Source organism: Schistocerca piceifrons, chromosome 1 (assembly GCF_021461385.2).
Source record: "Schistocerca piceifrons isolate TAMUIC-IGC-003096 chromosome 1, iqSchPice1.1, whole genome shotgun sequence".
Lineage (NCBI taxonomy): Eukaryota > Metazoa > Arthropoda > Insecta > Orthoptera > Acrididae > Schistocerca > Schistocerca piceifrons.
In genome coordinates this window covers 231766067-231781936 of record NC_060138.1, presented here as the reverse complement: position 1 = coordinate 231781936, position 15870 = coordinate 231766067, and the positions used below count along the sequence as shown (strand labels likewise).

Below are 15870 nucleotides of genomic sequence, written 5' to 3'. Positions count from 1 at the left end.
TAAACTCGATGTAAACAAATTTCTCTTCTTCAGAAACGCTTTCCTTGTCATTGCCAGTCTACATTTTATATCCTCTCTACTTCGACCATCATCAGTTATTTTGCTCCCCAAATAGCAAACCTCCTTTACTACTTTAAGTGTCTCATTTCCTAATGACTTAATTCAACTACATTCCATTATCCTTGTTTTGCTTTTGTTGATGTTCATCTTATATCCTCCTTTCAAGACACTGTCCATTCTGTTCAACTGCTCTTCCAAGTCCTTTGCTGTCTCTGACAGAATTACAATGTCATCGGTGAACCTCAAAGTTTTTATTTCTTCTCCATGGATTTTAATACCTACTCCGAACTTTTCTTTTGTTTCCTTTACTGCTTGCTCAATATACAGATTGAATAACATAGGGGAGAGGCTACAACCCTGTCTCACTCCCTTCCCAACCACTGCTTCCCTTTCATGTCCCACGACTCTTATAACTGCCATCTGGTTTCTGTACAAATTGTAAATAGCCTTTCGCTCCCTGTATTTTACCCCTGCCACCTTTAGAATATGAAAGAGAGTATTCCAGTCAACATTGTCAAAAGCTTTCTCTAAGTCTACAAATGCTAGAAACGTTGGTTTGCCTTTCCTTAATCTTTCTTCTAAGATAAGTCGTAAGGTCAGTATTGCCTCACGTGTTCCAATATTTCTAAGGAATCCAAACTGATCTTCCCCGAGGTCGGCTTCTACCAGTTTTTCCATTCGTCTTTAAATAATTCGTGTTAGCATTTTGCAGCTGTGACTTATTAAACTGATAGTTCGGTAATTTTCACATCTGTCAACACCTGCTTCCTTTGGGATTGGAATTATTATATTCTTCTTGAAGTCTGAGGGTATTTCGCCTGTCTCGTACATCTTGCTCACCAGATGGTAGAGTTTTGTCATGACTGGCTCTCCCAAGGCCGACAGTAGTTCTAATGGAATGTTGTCTACTCCCGGGGCCTTGTTTCGGCTCAGGTCTTTCAGTGCTCTGTGAAACTCTTCACGCAGTATCGTATCTCCCATTTCATCTTCATCTACATCCTCTTCCATTTCCATAATATTGTCCTCAAGTACATCGCCTTCGTATAGACCCTCTATATACTCCTTCCATCTTTCTGCTTTCCACTCTTTGCTTAGAACTGGGTTTCCATCTGAGCTCTTGATATTCATACAAGTGGCTCTCTTTTCTCCAAAGGTCTCTTTAATTTTCCTGTAGGATGTATCTATCTTACCCCTAGTGAGATAAGCCTCCACATCCTTACATTTGTCCTCTAGCCATGCCTGCTTAGCCATTTTGCACTTCCTGTCAATCTCATTTTTGAGACGTTTGTATTTCTTTTTGCCTGCTTCATTTACTGCATTTTTATATTTTCTCCTTTCATCAATTAAATTCAATATTTCTTCTGTTACCCAAGGATTTCTACTAGCCCTCATCTTTTTACCTACTTGATCCTCTGCTGCCTTCACTACTTCAACCCTCAGAGCTACCCATTCGTCTTCTACTGTATTTCTTTCCCCCATTCCCGTCAATTGTTCCCTTATGCTCTCCCTGAAACTCTGTACAACCTCTGGTTCTTTCAGTTTATCCAGGTCCCATCTCCTTAAATTCCCACCTTTTTGCAGTTTCCTCAGTTTTAATCTACAGTTCATAACCAATAGATTGTGGTCAGAGCCCACATCTGCCCCTGGAAATGTCCTACAATTTAAAACCTGGTTCCTAAATCTCTGTCTTACCATTATATAATCTATCTGATACCTTTTAGTATCTCCAGGATTCTTCCATGTATACAACCTTCTTTTATGATTCTTGAACCAAGTGTTAGCTATGATTAAGTTATGCTCTGTGCAAAATTCTAACAGACGGCTTCCTCTTTCATTTCTTAGCCCCAATCCATATTCACCTACTATGTTTCCTTCTCTCCCTTTTCCTACTGTCGAGTTCCAGTCACCCATGACTATTAAATTTTCGTCTCCCTTCACTACCTGAATAATTTCTTTTATCTCATCATACATTTCTTCAATTTCTTCGTCATCTGCAGAGCTAGTTGGCATATAAACTTGTACTACTGTAGTAGGCGTGGGCTTCGTGTCTATCTTGGCCACAATAATGCGTTCACTATGCTGTCTGTAGTAGCTTACCCGCACTCCTATTTTTTTTATTCATTATTAAACCTACTCCTGCATTACCCTTATTTGATTTTGTATTTATAACCCTGTATTCACCTGACCAGAAGTCTTGTTTCCTGCCACCGGACTTCACTAATTCCCACTATATCTAACTTTAACCTATCCATTTCCCTTTTTAAATTTTCTAACCTACCTGCCCGATTAGTTTTCTTTCTCCTGATAACGACGTCCTCTTGAGTAGTCCCAGCCCGGAGATCCGATTGGGGGACTATTTTACCTCCGGAATATTTTACCCAAGAGGACGCCATCATCATTTAACCATACAGTAAAGCTGCATGCCCTCTCTGTTCTTATGGACCAAAATCTTCAGCCTATTACCCGTAACCTATACTCCTATACGTAACAAATCAACCATTTCCTCCACTGACTCTCCACAGTACCTGTTCCTTTACCATAAGGACCCCTCCTCATCACTGTTGATACCACCTCCCTCTACACTAACATCTCCAATGACAATGATGCAGCTGTTATTTGAACACTACCTTAACCGCCTCCTTTGGAGGTACCACTTACGAACAAACCTGTCGCACATCAATGAGTACCGACATGGTACTATCCTATACCAACCTACTCAGGGGCCATCTAGAGCAGGGTTTCCCAAATTATGTTCCATGGAATGCTGCTGTTCTGCAAGAACTGAGTTAGTGCTCCATGAAAAGCTTTGAACAATGTGGCAACTTTTTTAACGTTTTGAGGGTTCTAATTATTTTTTTAAAAAAATAATTTCTAGGTTGTCAGTTCGTATTTAAAATTGAAGTGATCACTGAGTAAAAAAGTTTTTCTCATTTTTTTAAATTTTATTAACCTTCAAAATAAACCAAGTGTTCCATCAAAGTACCAGGATTCTCAAAGTGTTTTGTCAGAGGAAAAGTTTGGGAAAACTCGATCTACAAGAATCCTTTCTAAAGACAGAGAATCCCAAACCCCTCACCTACTCCAGATTCGCTGAAGACATCATGATCTGGACCAGGCGCGGCTCGTGGTTTCTATACTGGGGAAGGCTGCGACATTTATCGATCGGAGCCAACACAGACCTCGGGTTATGCTACAGATTAGTCTGACATAAACAACTAAGAATTCAGGTGGACGGGGTGGGCAGATCACTCTCTACCCATAATTTTACGTACTGTATCTTCTATAATCAGGTACTAAATATCATTAGAAGCTAACTTCAAGTTAAAATCTTTGGTAAGTGTTTTTATACGTCATCATTACATTTTCTGACACTTTGCAGCAAATCATATGGAAAGACGCGTTTTGGAGAGATCTTTAATGCGGGTCTGGATGCACAAAGTTCTTTCACTTTCATTCTATGGCCGTGTTCCAAGTTTTTACCTATTAAATTGCACACTGAATTCATATTGCGCTTGTTTCACACTCGCGGTATGTCGCAGATATTCACCAGCAAGTAAAACTCACTAAAATCTTGCAAAATATACTCCGAAAAAGAAACTTGCTAATATTACATGGTATCAACAAAAGCAGTCAGCATCAGCAAGCAAGGAAAGTAAAGTAACGGGACAAATTTCGCGCGCTTTGTCCTCTAACCACTTAGGAAACTCTCGCTAGATGGCAGTACTGGTATGTTACTGTTGTGTAGTGCACTCTGGCGGGATATTTGCAAACTTATTCTAAATGTAGATAAAATAGCCAATGGCTGAAACAAAACAACTATGTAAAACATTATCAAAACAATAATACTAAACGTCGATTAATGACGCATCGAAGCGTAGTAGAGATGTGCAGATACAGAGATTGGATAGCGAAATTTCAGCCACTCTACATTCCTTTATTACATAGATAGTGAAACCTGAAAAATGTGTGGTGGTTGGTATGACACCCTTAGGCTGCAAGCTCAGAGCCTTCGGGTCGCCCATAAAGAGCAGTACTACGTAGAAGCCACGCCCCCAAACCGCTACTACATGCAGCTTACAGACGTTCCAAGGCGCAGCCTAAACACTACTAACCGTTCGGAAAACGTCTATCGATACAAACAGTTCCAAAAACGTTGACCGCCGTTATTTTAATCGGAATGGGAAATATGTGAAATTCGTCCTGATAATTTAAATTATGTAATACGTTCTTGCAAAATTTACTTTAGCATATATTTTGGGGCGGCTCCGCCTCAGAGCCTTTAATTATGAGCCGCGCCTGATCTGGACTGAGGATGAGGACACCCTACCCCATGTTTCTCCGGAACCTCAATCCTTTTTAACCCATTTGCATAACTGGTCCTCCTCAAGCCAACAAGCCATCTTCTTCAACACTGACCACCTCAAGGATAGCTACATCAGTACCTCCAGACATACCTGACCTAAAAACCACCAGCAATACCTCAACTGTGACAGCTGCCACCCATTCCATACCAAGAAGTCCCTTCCATACAACCTTGTCACCTATGGTCGCACCCCATTCTTTTTCCCCTTCTCTAATTCTCTCCTTTTCTGTCTCCACAAACTCCTCCCCCCTCCCCCTCCCTCCCAACCCAAAAAATACCTCGACTTCACCTAGCAGTCCTAACCCGCTCCCACTAAGTCCCTGTATGCTCCCATAGGCAGCATTACACCTTCCTCCACCCCTACTCTGCTATTCCTCCCCCTTCCTGCCTCATACCTACTCCTTAGCCCCATCGCCCATGTCGGATTGCTGCTCCCATCAGGCACAGTTGCTGTCTGTGGTCTGGTCACAGCATCCAGAGACAGTGGTCATGTGTGTGTGTTTTGTTTGTGTGGATGTGTGCATGTTTTCTAGTTCAGAAAAAAGCCTTTTAGCTGAAAGCTTGAATGTACAGCAGTCTCTTCACTGCACCTGTCTGCGACTCAACATCTTCTCTGTATGATGAGTAGTGATGTATCCTCTGCATAATGTTATTGATTGTTTCGCAGATATTTTGGTCATGTTAGGTTTAGATAACAAGTATCAGTATGAGTTGTGGGTTTTTGGTATTGTGGATTTCGTTTGAGCTATATAGGTCAAGTGAAATTTCTGATGCCAGAACTTTTTCATTTTGAGTTTGTTGACTGCTGAGGACTGAGTTTGCTAGTTTCACACTGAGATGCAACATGGCTTCTTTATAAGAATTTTCACTGAGTGACCCTGAATATCTTAATCACCCTACCTTCAATGTTTTTGGAAAGAATTGTTGCTTTAGTAAGTTACTATAAACACAGTCAATATCAAAGTGACACACCAAAGACATAATATCCAAAAAAATGATTTCACCTTCATCACTAACAGTAAAAAAATACAGTAAGCAGCTATGTATCCAGTTTTACCGTCCTTCAGACTGTAGTTCACTATACACTAATTTTACACTATAGTCACTCAGGGCAGGGCATTTCTGTTAATTATAATTTCCATTATTAATTATTATAGAAAATATTGTTTCATAACTATTTGTCTTGAGTTTTATTTCACATCTTAGTCAAACAAATGTCATAAAACCCAATATTTGTATAAAACTTCTTGCAATCAGCCTCAACCATGGGGCCACTTGTTAGTTTCAATTTGACCACACACTGGAACTGACTCTCAAGTAGCACAATCAAACATTCAAAATCTTGTCACATTTGACTCTGCACACTCAAAGGTTGACAACAGCATCATTATTGGTTTGACCAATTGGTGAACATTTCTTGCTGTGAACAGCCCTAGACACTTTCATTTCAACATTTGTTATATGTAGTCCTGTTTTTCCATCACAATGCTTACATGCACGCCCTTATTGTCCAAGTGTGACAAGATTGACTGATTACCTTTATTAAAAACAGAGATAGTCAAAGAAGCCACAAAAAATAAACAGCAAACTTTGTGATTGTTTGCTTCAACAAAACTGTCAATAAATTAAAAAAAAAATCCAGATGCATATGTCTTACTCACCCAGGATCAATCACCAAACTCAGTGGTACCCTATCCAGCAACAGAGAGGTGGCACATATTATATACCAACTGAAAAATAAAAAATCAACTGGTCCAGATGAAATCCCAGCCTTTGTCTTTAATGAATGTATAAATACCATAAAAACTCCACTGACAAAAATAATCAATGGAGCATTCTCATCCGGCTGTTTTTCCAAGTACCTAAACCAAGCAAAAGTAATACCCATATTTAATAGTGGTTATGTGGAAAATGTAGACAACTACAGACCAATCTCTTTACTAATCACCATTTTCAAAATTATTGAAAAACTAATGAAAAACAGATTAATGAAGTACCTAAACAAATTTAAACTTCTTTGCAATAAAGAACAAGATTTCAGGCACAGAAGAATTACAGAATCTGCTTTTGGACAGTTTACAAAACTCATTCTTGAGGCACTAGACAAAGGTGGTCATGTGAATGGAATTTTCTTGGACTTATCAAAGCCATTCATCGCAGCTGAGTACAGAATATTATTGCATAAATTAGAGTTTCTAGGAATAAGATTGATTGACTGATTGATTGATTGAGAGGGATTATGGGACCAAACAGTGAGGTCATCAGTCCCACGATTCCAAAGTTAGTCACAGAAGAAAGAGGGTCCACTAAAAGTGGATGGATCCAGTCAGGAGAGTCAAATTATAAAATAATGAACATTAAACACACACAGTAAAAGGCATAAAAGGTGAGACCAAACCTAAAAGCTGGAAAAACGGTAGGAATAAGAGGTGTGGCTAAGAAGTGATGTTAGTCATACATAGAAAACTGGGTGCAATGAATTGAGATCTAATGTACTTCAAAGGATTTCCAGGGATTTCTAGTAAAACAGCAACCAGATTAAAAAATATATTAATATAGGTGTCCCACAGGGAGCGTATTGGGCCCAAACCTTTTTCTTATTTATATCAATTATTTCTCAGAGTGTCAGATATGGAGAAACTGTTTGCTGATGACAGTAACATAGTGATCAGAGCTAAAACTCCAACACAGGTGAAAGAAAAGGCTAATGCAGTCCTCAAACAATGGGTCACTGTAAAACAAAGTAACTTTAGAATTAAAGAAAACTAATAGCTTTACTTCCAACTAAACAGAAAACGCACTGATGCTAGATTAAAAATTAATGATGATGTATTAGAATGAGTAACAGATACCAAATTCTTGGGGTTTAATGTAGATTGTCAGCCGTACTGGACAGAGCACATAAAAGCTTTGGCAAAGAGACTATCCACAGTATGTTATGCTTTGCGAATTCTTGCACCATATTGACATATTTTGGATACATACATTCAGTCCTCAGTGTGAACTTTCAGACTGTCTTCAAGGTATGGAAAAGGGCTGTATGAATAGTTACAAATGGTAGCAATAGGACCCATTGTACCAATTCATTCTAAAAGCTAGCAATTCTGATTGTCCCAGGTGAATATTTTTTCCACACTGCAATGTACACAAAGAGTATACTCACCCTTGTATTACAAACAGCTCAAAACATGACCATGAAACTAAATCCAGTCGCTACTTATACCTAAACAGGAAAAGCAAGTCATAAAAAACACAATAATACACTACATAACAGCCTAAAACTGTGCAACAGGCTACCACAAGAAATTAAAGATGTAAATGAACTTTATATCTTCAACCAAAGGCTAAAAATTTATTTATTATGTAAAATCTATTACACTGTATGTGAATATTTAAAATAATTATAGACAGCTACTTAATATTCATGAATACCCCATGTATTAAGCAACATTAGTCCACTCAATGAAGAAAAATTGGAGGAAAAATTGTGCAGTCACAAATCTTTGCACAGTGTTTGGAGGGAGTGTCATACTAAAATTCAGTGAGATGTGAGTGTTGGGGTGGGGGAAGTCAGAAGGTGACTTCTTCATGTTTTTCACGAATAACCCGAAAACTGCGGCTTCTAGCGAAAACGTTTTCCAGTACAAAATTAAAGTACATTAAATTTACTTAAAAAGTGAGCCTATTCATTTTTTTCTGTAGGACTAGTAGTTCCTGCGGTCAGGCAATGGAAAAATCGCAGTTATTAAAAAAGTTGTTCTAACGGTATAAAATTAATGTTTATCTTTAAATTAGTAGGCTAAAAACAAACATCAAATGTGCATACCACATATAAGTGTAGCAGAGCTATAGTAAGGTATAAACTGTGTGGGAAGATGTGTCATGGCATTGTGTTCGTGCTCTTCCCTCCTTCATAGATCTGGACACTGAAGGTCAAGCAGGCGATTCCCCACTCTATCTACTCCACTACATCACAAGAAGCAACTACAGCATGTTCTGTGAATCACTGGCCATGCAGTGCACAGACATACTGGGCAAGTGTTTATTTTACTCAAAACATGTTAACAGCACATGGAATGCAGATTTCAGTTCCTAACAACAATAATGCAGGTAATGCATATGGACAGAATCTACATAAATCTCTGCACGCAGTTCTACATTTCTAGAGGGGAAATTGATTCTTAGTTATCCTGTGCAGCAGAGGCAGTGTTCTTCCGATAAAGAGAACTTCCTCAACCATGAGCACTACTCGTTTTTCAGTTTACAGACGAACTATAGCGCCCCAGCATTTCCAGTCCAGTTCTCTTATGTGAGTAGACAAAATAATTTCACTCAGCTTGCATATATCTAGTGGAATTATTTTCAGTTTATTACGGGAATACCTATTTGCTGTTGCTTAAATTGTCTATCTAATGTCAGAATTTTCAACATAAGTCAAGCAATGCATTACAGCAGATTACTGTTCTAGACTTGAACATAATCAGTCCCATTCGATCAGACATATTCACGCCCATCTTGGACGATACACTATGGATGTGTGGTAAGTGGCTCCACTCATTTCGACAAGTGCCAGTAATTCCTGAATGGAAAAGATTTATCGAGTCTACCAGTTACACAACTGATGGTGAGAGAAGTGTAGTAACTTTTTGGTCATTCTCTAACTTACTAACATATGACTACAACATAATTACATAGCTTCACAATATGCTGCCAATGATGCACAACAGCAAAGTGTCACATTTACCAATGTAATCCCTTTACCACCAACACTTTCAAAGATTACTGTCAGCACCACACTTATGGATGACTAAGAATCATTTTTCCTTCTAGTAGTGTAGAACTGTGTGCAGAGATTTACACAGATTCTGTCATTTTGCATTACCCGTCTTACTGTTATTAGTTATCAAATCTACATTCCATGTAATGTCCACACATTTTAAGCAAAATAAACACTCCCTGGGTATGTCTGCACACTGCTTGGCCAGTGATTCATAAAGTATTCTTTGGAGAGCCTGTATCACTTCATGAAATACGCTGTAGTTGCTTCTTGTGATGTAGTGTGGTAGGTGGAGTGGAGAATCACAGACGGCCGGAGTGGCCGAGTGGTTCTAGGTGCTACAGTCTGGAACCGCGCGACCACTACAGTCACAGGTTCAAATCCTGCCTCGGGCATGGATGTGTGTGATGTCCTTAGGTTAGTTAGGTTTAAGTAGTTCTAAGTTCTAGGGGACTGATGACCTAAGAAGTTAAGTCCCATAGTGATCAGAGCCATTTGAACTTTTTGGAGAATCTCCTGCTTGACCTTCAGTTAGCAGGATTATGAAGAAGGGAACTGCACGAACACAATCTGGTGACCTACCTTCCCTCGCACTTCCAACCCACATCCCCCCTCCCCCCTACCTTGCTACACCCTGGAACACAATTTATCCTTCAATATGGCTCTACTGCATTTAGGAGTTGTACACACATTTCATATTTGTTTCTAACACACTTAATTTAAAGATATACATTACTTTTATACTGTCAGAATGATATTTTTAATAATTGCAATTTTTCTATCTCCTGAATGTGGAAACTAGGGAAAAACTGAATAAGGTTTATTTTGTAGAAAATTGAATGTAGTCTGATTTTGTATAAGTAAACATTTTTGCTAGGAACTACAATTTTTGAGCATTTGAGAATAATATATAAAAAAAATTACGTTTAAACCCAACCCCATCCCAATGCTCACACCACACTGGATTTTTAGTATGTTGTTTGTGTCACTCCCTCCTAGTAATGTGCAAAAATTTGTGACTACTCCTCGATCTCTACCCCCCCCCCCCCCCCACCCACCAAACCAACATTTTTTGGTCTTCTTTCACTGGGCTGTATGGCATAATTATAAATATTCTAATGCTAATTATAAGAAGTGTCAAAATTGCAAGAATCCATGAATGTTTATTTAATAAGGAACATTGTACCAACAATTGATGACATCCATACAGCTCGTACTGCTCTAGGATGACTGAATAATCATATCTGTCTACCTATCTGAACTGTTAAGTATGAATGGCATTGACAAAATTACACATAGGTACACTGATCAGCCAGAACATTATGATGACTGACCTACTACTGATATAACTCGTCCAGGTGATAGTGCCGTTACCTGAAAAGGAATGACAGCTGGTCAGGTGCATGCATGGTTCATATAGTATCCCTGAGCATGCTGTCTGTGTGTAGAATGGGAATGGCACACGATCTATCTGAGTTTGACCAAGGTGAGATTGTGATGTCGGACGTTGTAGGTTGGGCAGACTGGTAACACAGGATAGGGGGTGGAATGTACTGTCACTTATACCAGACTTTAATGCTGGGCAGAATAAAAGTGTGTCTGAACACACAGTGCACTGAACACTCCTACTGATGGATCTTCGCAACTGGTGACCCACACATGTGCCAATGTTCACCCCTCGACCGAAATGGACACATCACCATTGGCACTGCACGTTGGCACTGTGGCATGGTCTGATGAAACCTGACACCATCATCATGCCAATGGGAGAGCATGAATCTGTCGTCTTCCAGGGCAACAGCTCCTTGACACCTGTCCTGCACGATGGAGACAAGCTGGTGGCAGTTCCATTGTGCTCTAGGGAACATTCATGTGGGCATCAGTGGGTTCAGTGGAGCTCATGCAAGCCACCACGATGGCCACGGTGTTTTGTATACTGGTTGCAGATCACTTACACCTCTTCACAACAATCATGTCTCATGATGAAACTGGCATTTATAAACAAGATATTGCAGCATGTCACAAGTCCAGGAGAGTGATTGGAATGGTTTGAGGAACACACCACTGTGTTCCAATTGATGTGCTGGCCCCCAACTTGCCAGATCTGAATCCAATAAAACACATCCAGGATGCGATTGAGTGTTGCGTCAAAGCTAATCACAACTTCCTGGAATTTATGGGGATTAGGTGACTTATGTGTGCAGGTGTGGAGCCGACTCCCTCCAAAGCCTTGCTTCCATGACACAACATGTCACTGTTGTTATCTGTGCAAAAGGTAGACATACCGGATATTACGTAGGTGGTCATAGTGTTCTGGATGATCAGTGTAAGTGATGGCTAACTACAGGCAAATTAGTTTTAGAGATGATAACAACAACAACACATGGTTTCACTGAAATGCTTACATCAAGTTTAGGGTAAAAGTTACGCATTGGATCTCCCTTGTATTTTTCAATATGGCATGAACGTAAACATTAGGCTTCACTACAGGTCAAATAGTTAACACAACCAGATTGTCTGCTTTCACTTTCATTGGCTTCGCCAACACACAAACAAATTGACAACTTCCAACCTAACCTAGACATTCGGCAGTGCTACAGCTCAGTGTCACCACAACAAAGATTTCAGGGGCAGTCCAATACATACAGCTCAGTGTCACCACAACAAAGATTTCAGGGGCAGTCCAATACATAACTTGGCCCAAGTTTACAACAGCTCCCACCACACTCACTTATCACACAGCAACAATCATGCCTCTTTAAATTCACTAAAGAAAAAATAAATGAATATTTTGTTTTTTGAGATTTTGCAGAGTTTCTCCATCATCCATGATAAGAAACACAGATTCTATTGGAATAATTCTTGGGTTAAAATTCAACCATTTGTAGCTTACTACAGAGATTCAAATGCTAATGCAATACCCCTTGTGTAATATGTGGAAATATCTGTCTCCAGCAAGATACAAGGTGTGTACATTCTTACCTGCACAATTTCTTAAAATACCATTTTCCGAACCCCAAAGCATATTTATCACATTTTGGATGGATATGCTGCCCAATACAAAAAGAGAAAGAATTTCATGAATGTGTCCCACCAACAGGAAGATTCTGATGTTATATTGGAACGTTATTTTTTTTGCTACTGTGCATGGTAAAGGACCATGTGATGAGGTTGTAGGGGCTAAAGAGGTCAGTAAAACTTTTACGTGACTTCTTGAAAATCATATTTTGACATCACAACAGTTGTTTCAGAGCTGATTCCCACTATACATTGGCTTCCCCTTATGATGAAGACAATACCAAGCTGAAACTGTTTCACAAATACAAGGATGATCCCACGTCTCTATCAGCTTCAGTGTGTAACACTTGTTGACAGAAATGGCTATAACAAAGATAACGACCTATTCTACTTCGTCAGTGGACAGTGAAGAGTCAGAGACTGCTAAAGTGAATAAAATGCTGCTATCAGATTTACATGTATTTGTTGCCTGAATGCATTACAGTCATTCGTGGTTGGCCTTATAATCTTGTGAAAAAAAAATGATGTAAAGTCCAGCTTGTTGTATCCACACAGACCATCTCCAACATTTGTGTTTACTGCCAGAGCAGACATTTGTATTATCAAAAGATGTGACATTCTCACTAGCCGGTGACACCAATGGGAATGTTATACTGTCCACACAAATTAAGTTGACAGTCAGTGCAGTGGCTGATAGGTGTAACCATAAGTGAAGAATGCCTTTACAGTATCTCCTATCAGCCACTGCATGGTGAAAACCAAACATACATATACTCATAAGTCCTGGCAGAGCTTATTACAAAATATTATAGTCTCCTGTTAATTTATTCTGTGCCCTTGCCAAAACATTTGATTGTACAGCACAAAAAAATCTATTTGTTAAACCAATGGAAGGGTCCGATTCCGCCCATCTGCTTTGACTCGTGACATAACTGTGGTGTGTTGTGTCATATCACTGAGGCACAGTGTGATCTAAATGGTCTGTGTTTGCAAAGGGTGTGTTAGAGTAAGCGTTTGTGCACTCCAGTGTGGGATGTTCATGTTTCTAAATTGTTTGTATGTGGTGACAGTGTGCATTGCACTTAGTACTGTGTGTTACTCGATATTGTGGGAGTTTTTTGTTGCCTTGGCAGTGTGTTATTTTAGTATTGTTAGTTACTTGCAAGTGATTTATTTTTGATTTTGTAACTGTCAGTTCGAGTTGTTAATAGTCTGAAAACCATATTTTATGATTTCTGTTGGTGCTATGTATGATGTAACAACGAAATTTAATTGGTTGGTTGCTGCTATTGGCAACAATATGGCGTATACAATCAAAGTTCAACAGTTATATGGCCAGTTGGTGGAATGTATTAAGTGTCAGCAGTGCATGGAAATTATGGATCTGAGCCATGTCTCTGTCACTCAAACTAGGGATGAGTGTATGCGGTATTGTTTGGAGTGGGTTTCAGTATTTGTTATTTCGCGTTTTGGGGTTTGCGGGGGGGGGGGGGGGGGGGGGGGAGTGGATGGAGGAGGAGGAGGAGGAGGTGCCTGGTATCGGTGTGTTCTTTGAGCTATAAAGGTAAAATGAAATATTCGATTTTCTGTTAGTTTTTGAATGACACTATTCTTATTGTTCTATATTAAGCTTGTCCCCGCCAAAAGCCCTCTACTTTGCGCGGTTTATGTCTTTGTTCCTCGGTGGTGTTAGTTTATTGATTGTTGCCATATCGTACACGCTGGGTATATGGGTGTCCGCCATCCTGATGACGTCACAGGTTAAAGCAGACAGGCCGAACTGCACACTTTTGTACTGCAGTATTAATGGCACCATTCTACTGCATGGATAATCTTATCCTCATAAAAGAAAATGATGGGCGTCACACTTTGGGAAATTTATATTACAGCATGTCAAACCACAATTACGTTTACGGAACTCTACTGAAACAATAAAAAGGACGGAAAATAAATGTTAAGTTACAACAGTATCGGAACACAAGAAAATAACAGACTGGTTGCTGGAGGTAATCGCGTAAGACCTGCTTCAGGAATCATCCCAGTACTACGTTTAAGTGATCTGGGGTAATAATCCGAAACAAAAGTTGGGGATACACCTTCCAAATACGACTGCAGACCTGAACAACATTTTTCGACGTCGATGAAGAAACGTGCAATTTAGGAAATGCAGTTAGCTAAGAAGAGGGTGTTGGATGACGATATTCATTGGTAATCCGAAACGTTTAAGCATCTCGCCATAAACCATCGACACATTTTCTTCTACTCAGATTATATTATCTCCTACGGAAAAAACGATTATCTCATAGTTAATTTTCAAACATCCAGAAGTGGTTCCTCTACAATAGTTCTACAGCTCTGGAAAGACTTTATTACAATCTGGCAAACAGAAAAATTACGTAAAGAACTTACTTTTGAGAAGCAATTCAATGAGATTATATAGTTTATAACTACAGCAAAATTTTCACTGTCGCATACACGTAATTTAGGCACGGCACTTCTTCACAGCTTCGTACCGCATGTGGTGTTAGTGTATTGATTGTTGCCATATCGCATGCGCTGGGAATACGGGTGTCCGCCATCTTGATGACGTCACGGGTTAAAGCAGACAGGCCGAATTGCGCACTTCCGTATTGCAGTATTAATGGCACCGTTCTACTGCATGGATAATCTTATCCTCATAAAAGAAAATGATGGGCGACACACTTTAGGAAATTTATATTACAGCATGTCAAACCACAATTACGTTTACGGAACTCTACTGAAACAATAAAAAGGACGGAAAATAAATGTTAAGTTTCACCTACACAACAGTATCGGAACACAAGAAAATAACAGACTGGTTGCTGGAGGTAATCGCGTAAGACCTGCTTCAGGAATCATCCCAGTACTACGTTTAAGTGATCTGGAGTAATAATCCGAAACAAACGTTGCGGATACACCTTCCAAATACGACTGCATACCTGAACAACATTTTTCGACGTCGATGAAGAAACGTGCAAATTACGAAATGCAGTTAGTTAAGAAGAAGGTGGTGGATGACGATATTCATTGGTAATCCTTCGGTAAAACGATATGACTTAACAACATACGTTTGCGTGTTCACAAGCAAGTAACCAAGCATCTCGCCATAAACCATCGACACATTTTCTTCTATTCAGATTATATTATCTCCTAGCGAAAAAACGACTATCTCATAGTTAATTTTTCAAACATGCAGAAGTGGTTCCACTACAATAGTTCTACAGCTCCGGAAAGACTTTATTACAATCTGACAAACAGGAAAAATTACGTAAGGAACTTACTTTTGTAAAGCAATTCAATGAGATGAAATAGTTTATAACAACAGCAAAATTTTCACTGTCGCATACACACAATTTAAGCACGGCACTTCTTCGCAGCTTCGTACCGCACGTCATTAAAATATATCGATAGTCGATATACGTTCCGAAGTGATGGAACTTTCGACGGATTTTCGATATAAACATCAGTGAGAGATTGACGGTAACAAATTGTTTGTGGCAAGCGCGATTTTTTTTTTTTTTTTTACTAAATTTAAGTGTATTCTAAACTTTTGGAGAACATATTTTGTCATTAATGCTTAATTTTTTCAGTTAATCCTTTTGTGTCCATGCCACAATTCACTTCTTAAAGT

General features: G+C 39.3%; 1 protein-coding gene across 4 annotated transcripts in view; it reads right to left on the bottom strand.

Moving 5' to 3' along the window:
• Positions 1-15640, bottom strand: part of LOC124800286 — a 127418-nt gene extending 111778 nt beyond the window's left edge. For 2 of the 4 annotated variants that reach the window (XM_047262987.1, XM_047262983.1), the window contains exon 1: positions 15521-15582. The gene's annotated coding sequence lies outside the window, so the exon portion shown is untranslated. Of the gene's footprint in view, positions 1-14627; positions 14683-15520 lie in introns of those variants that run through there. The other 2 variants (XM_047262986.1, XM_047262984.1) reach the window with 2 other exon arrangements.
• Positions 15641-15870: the final 230 nt, after the last annotated feature.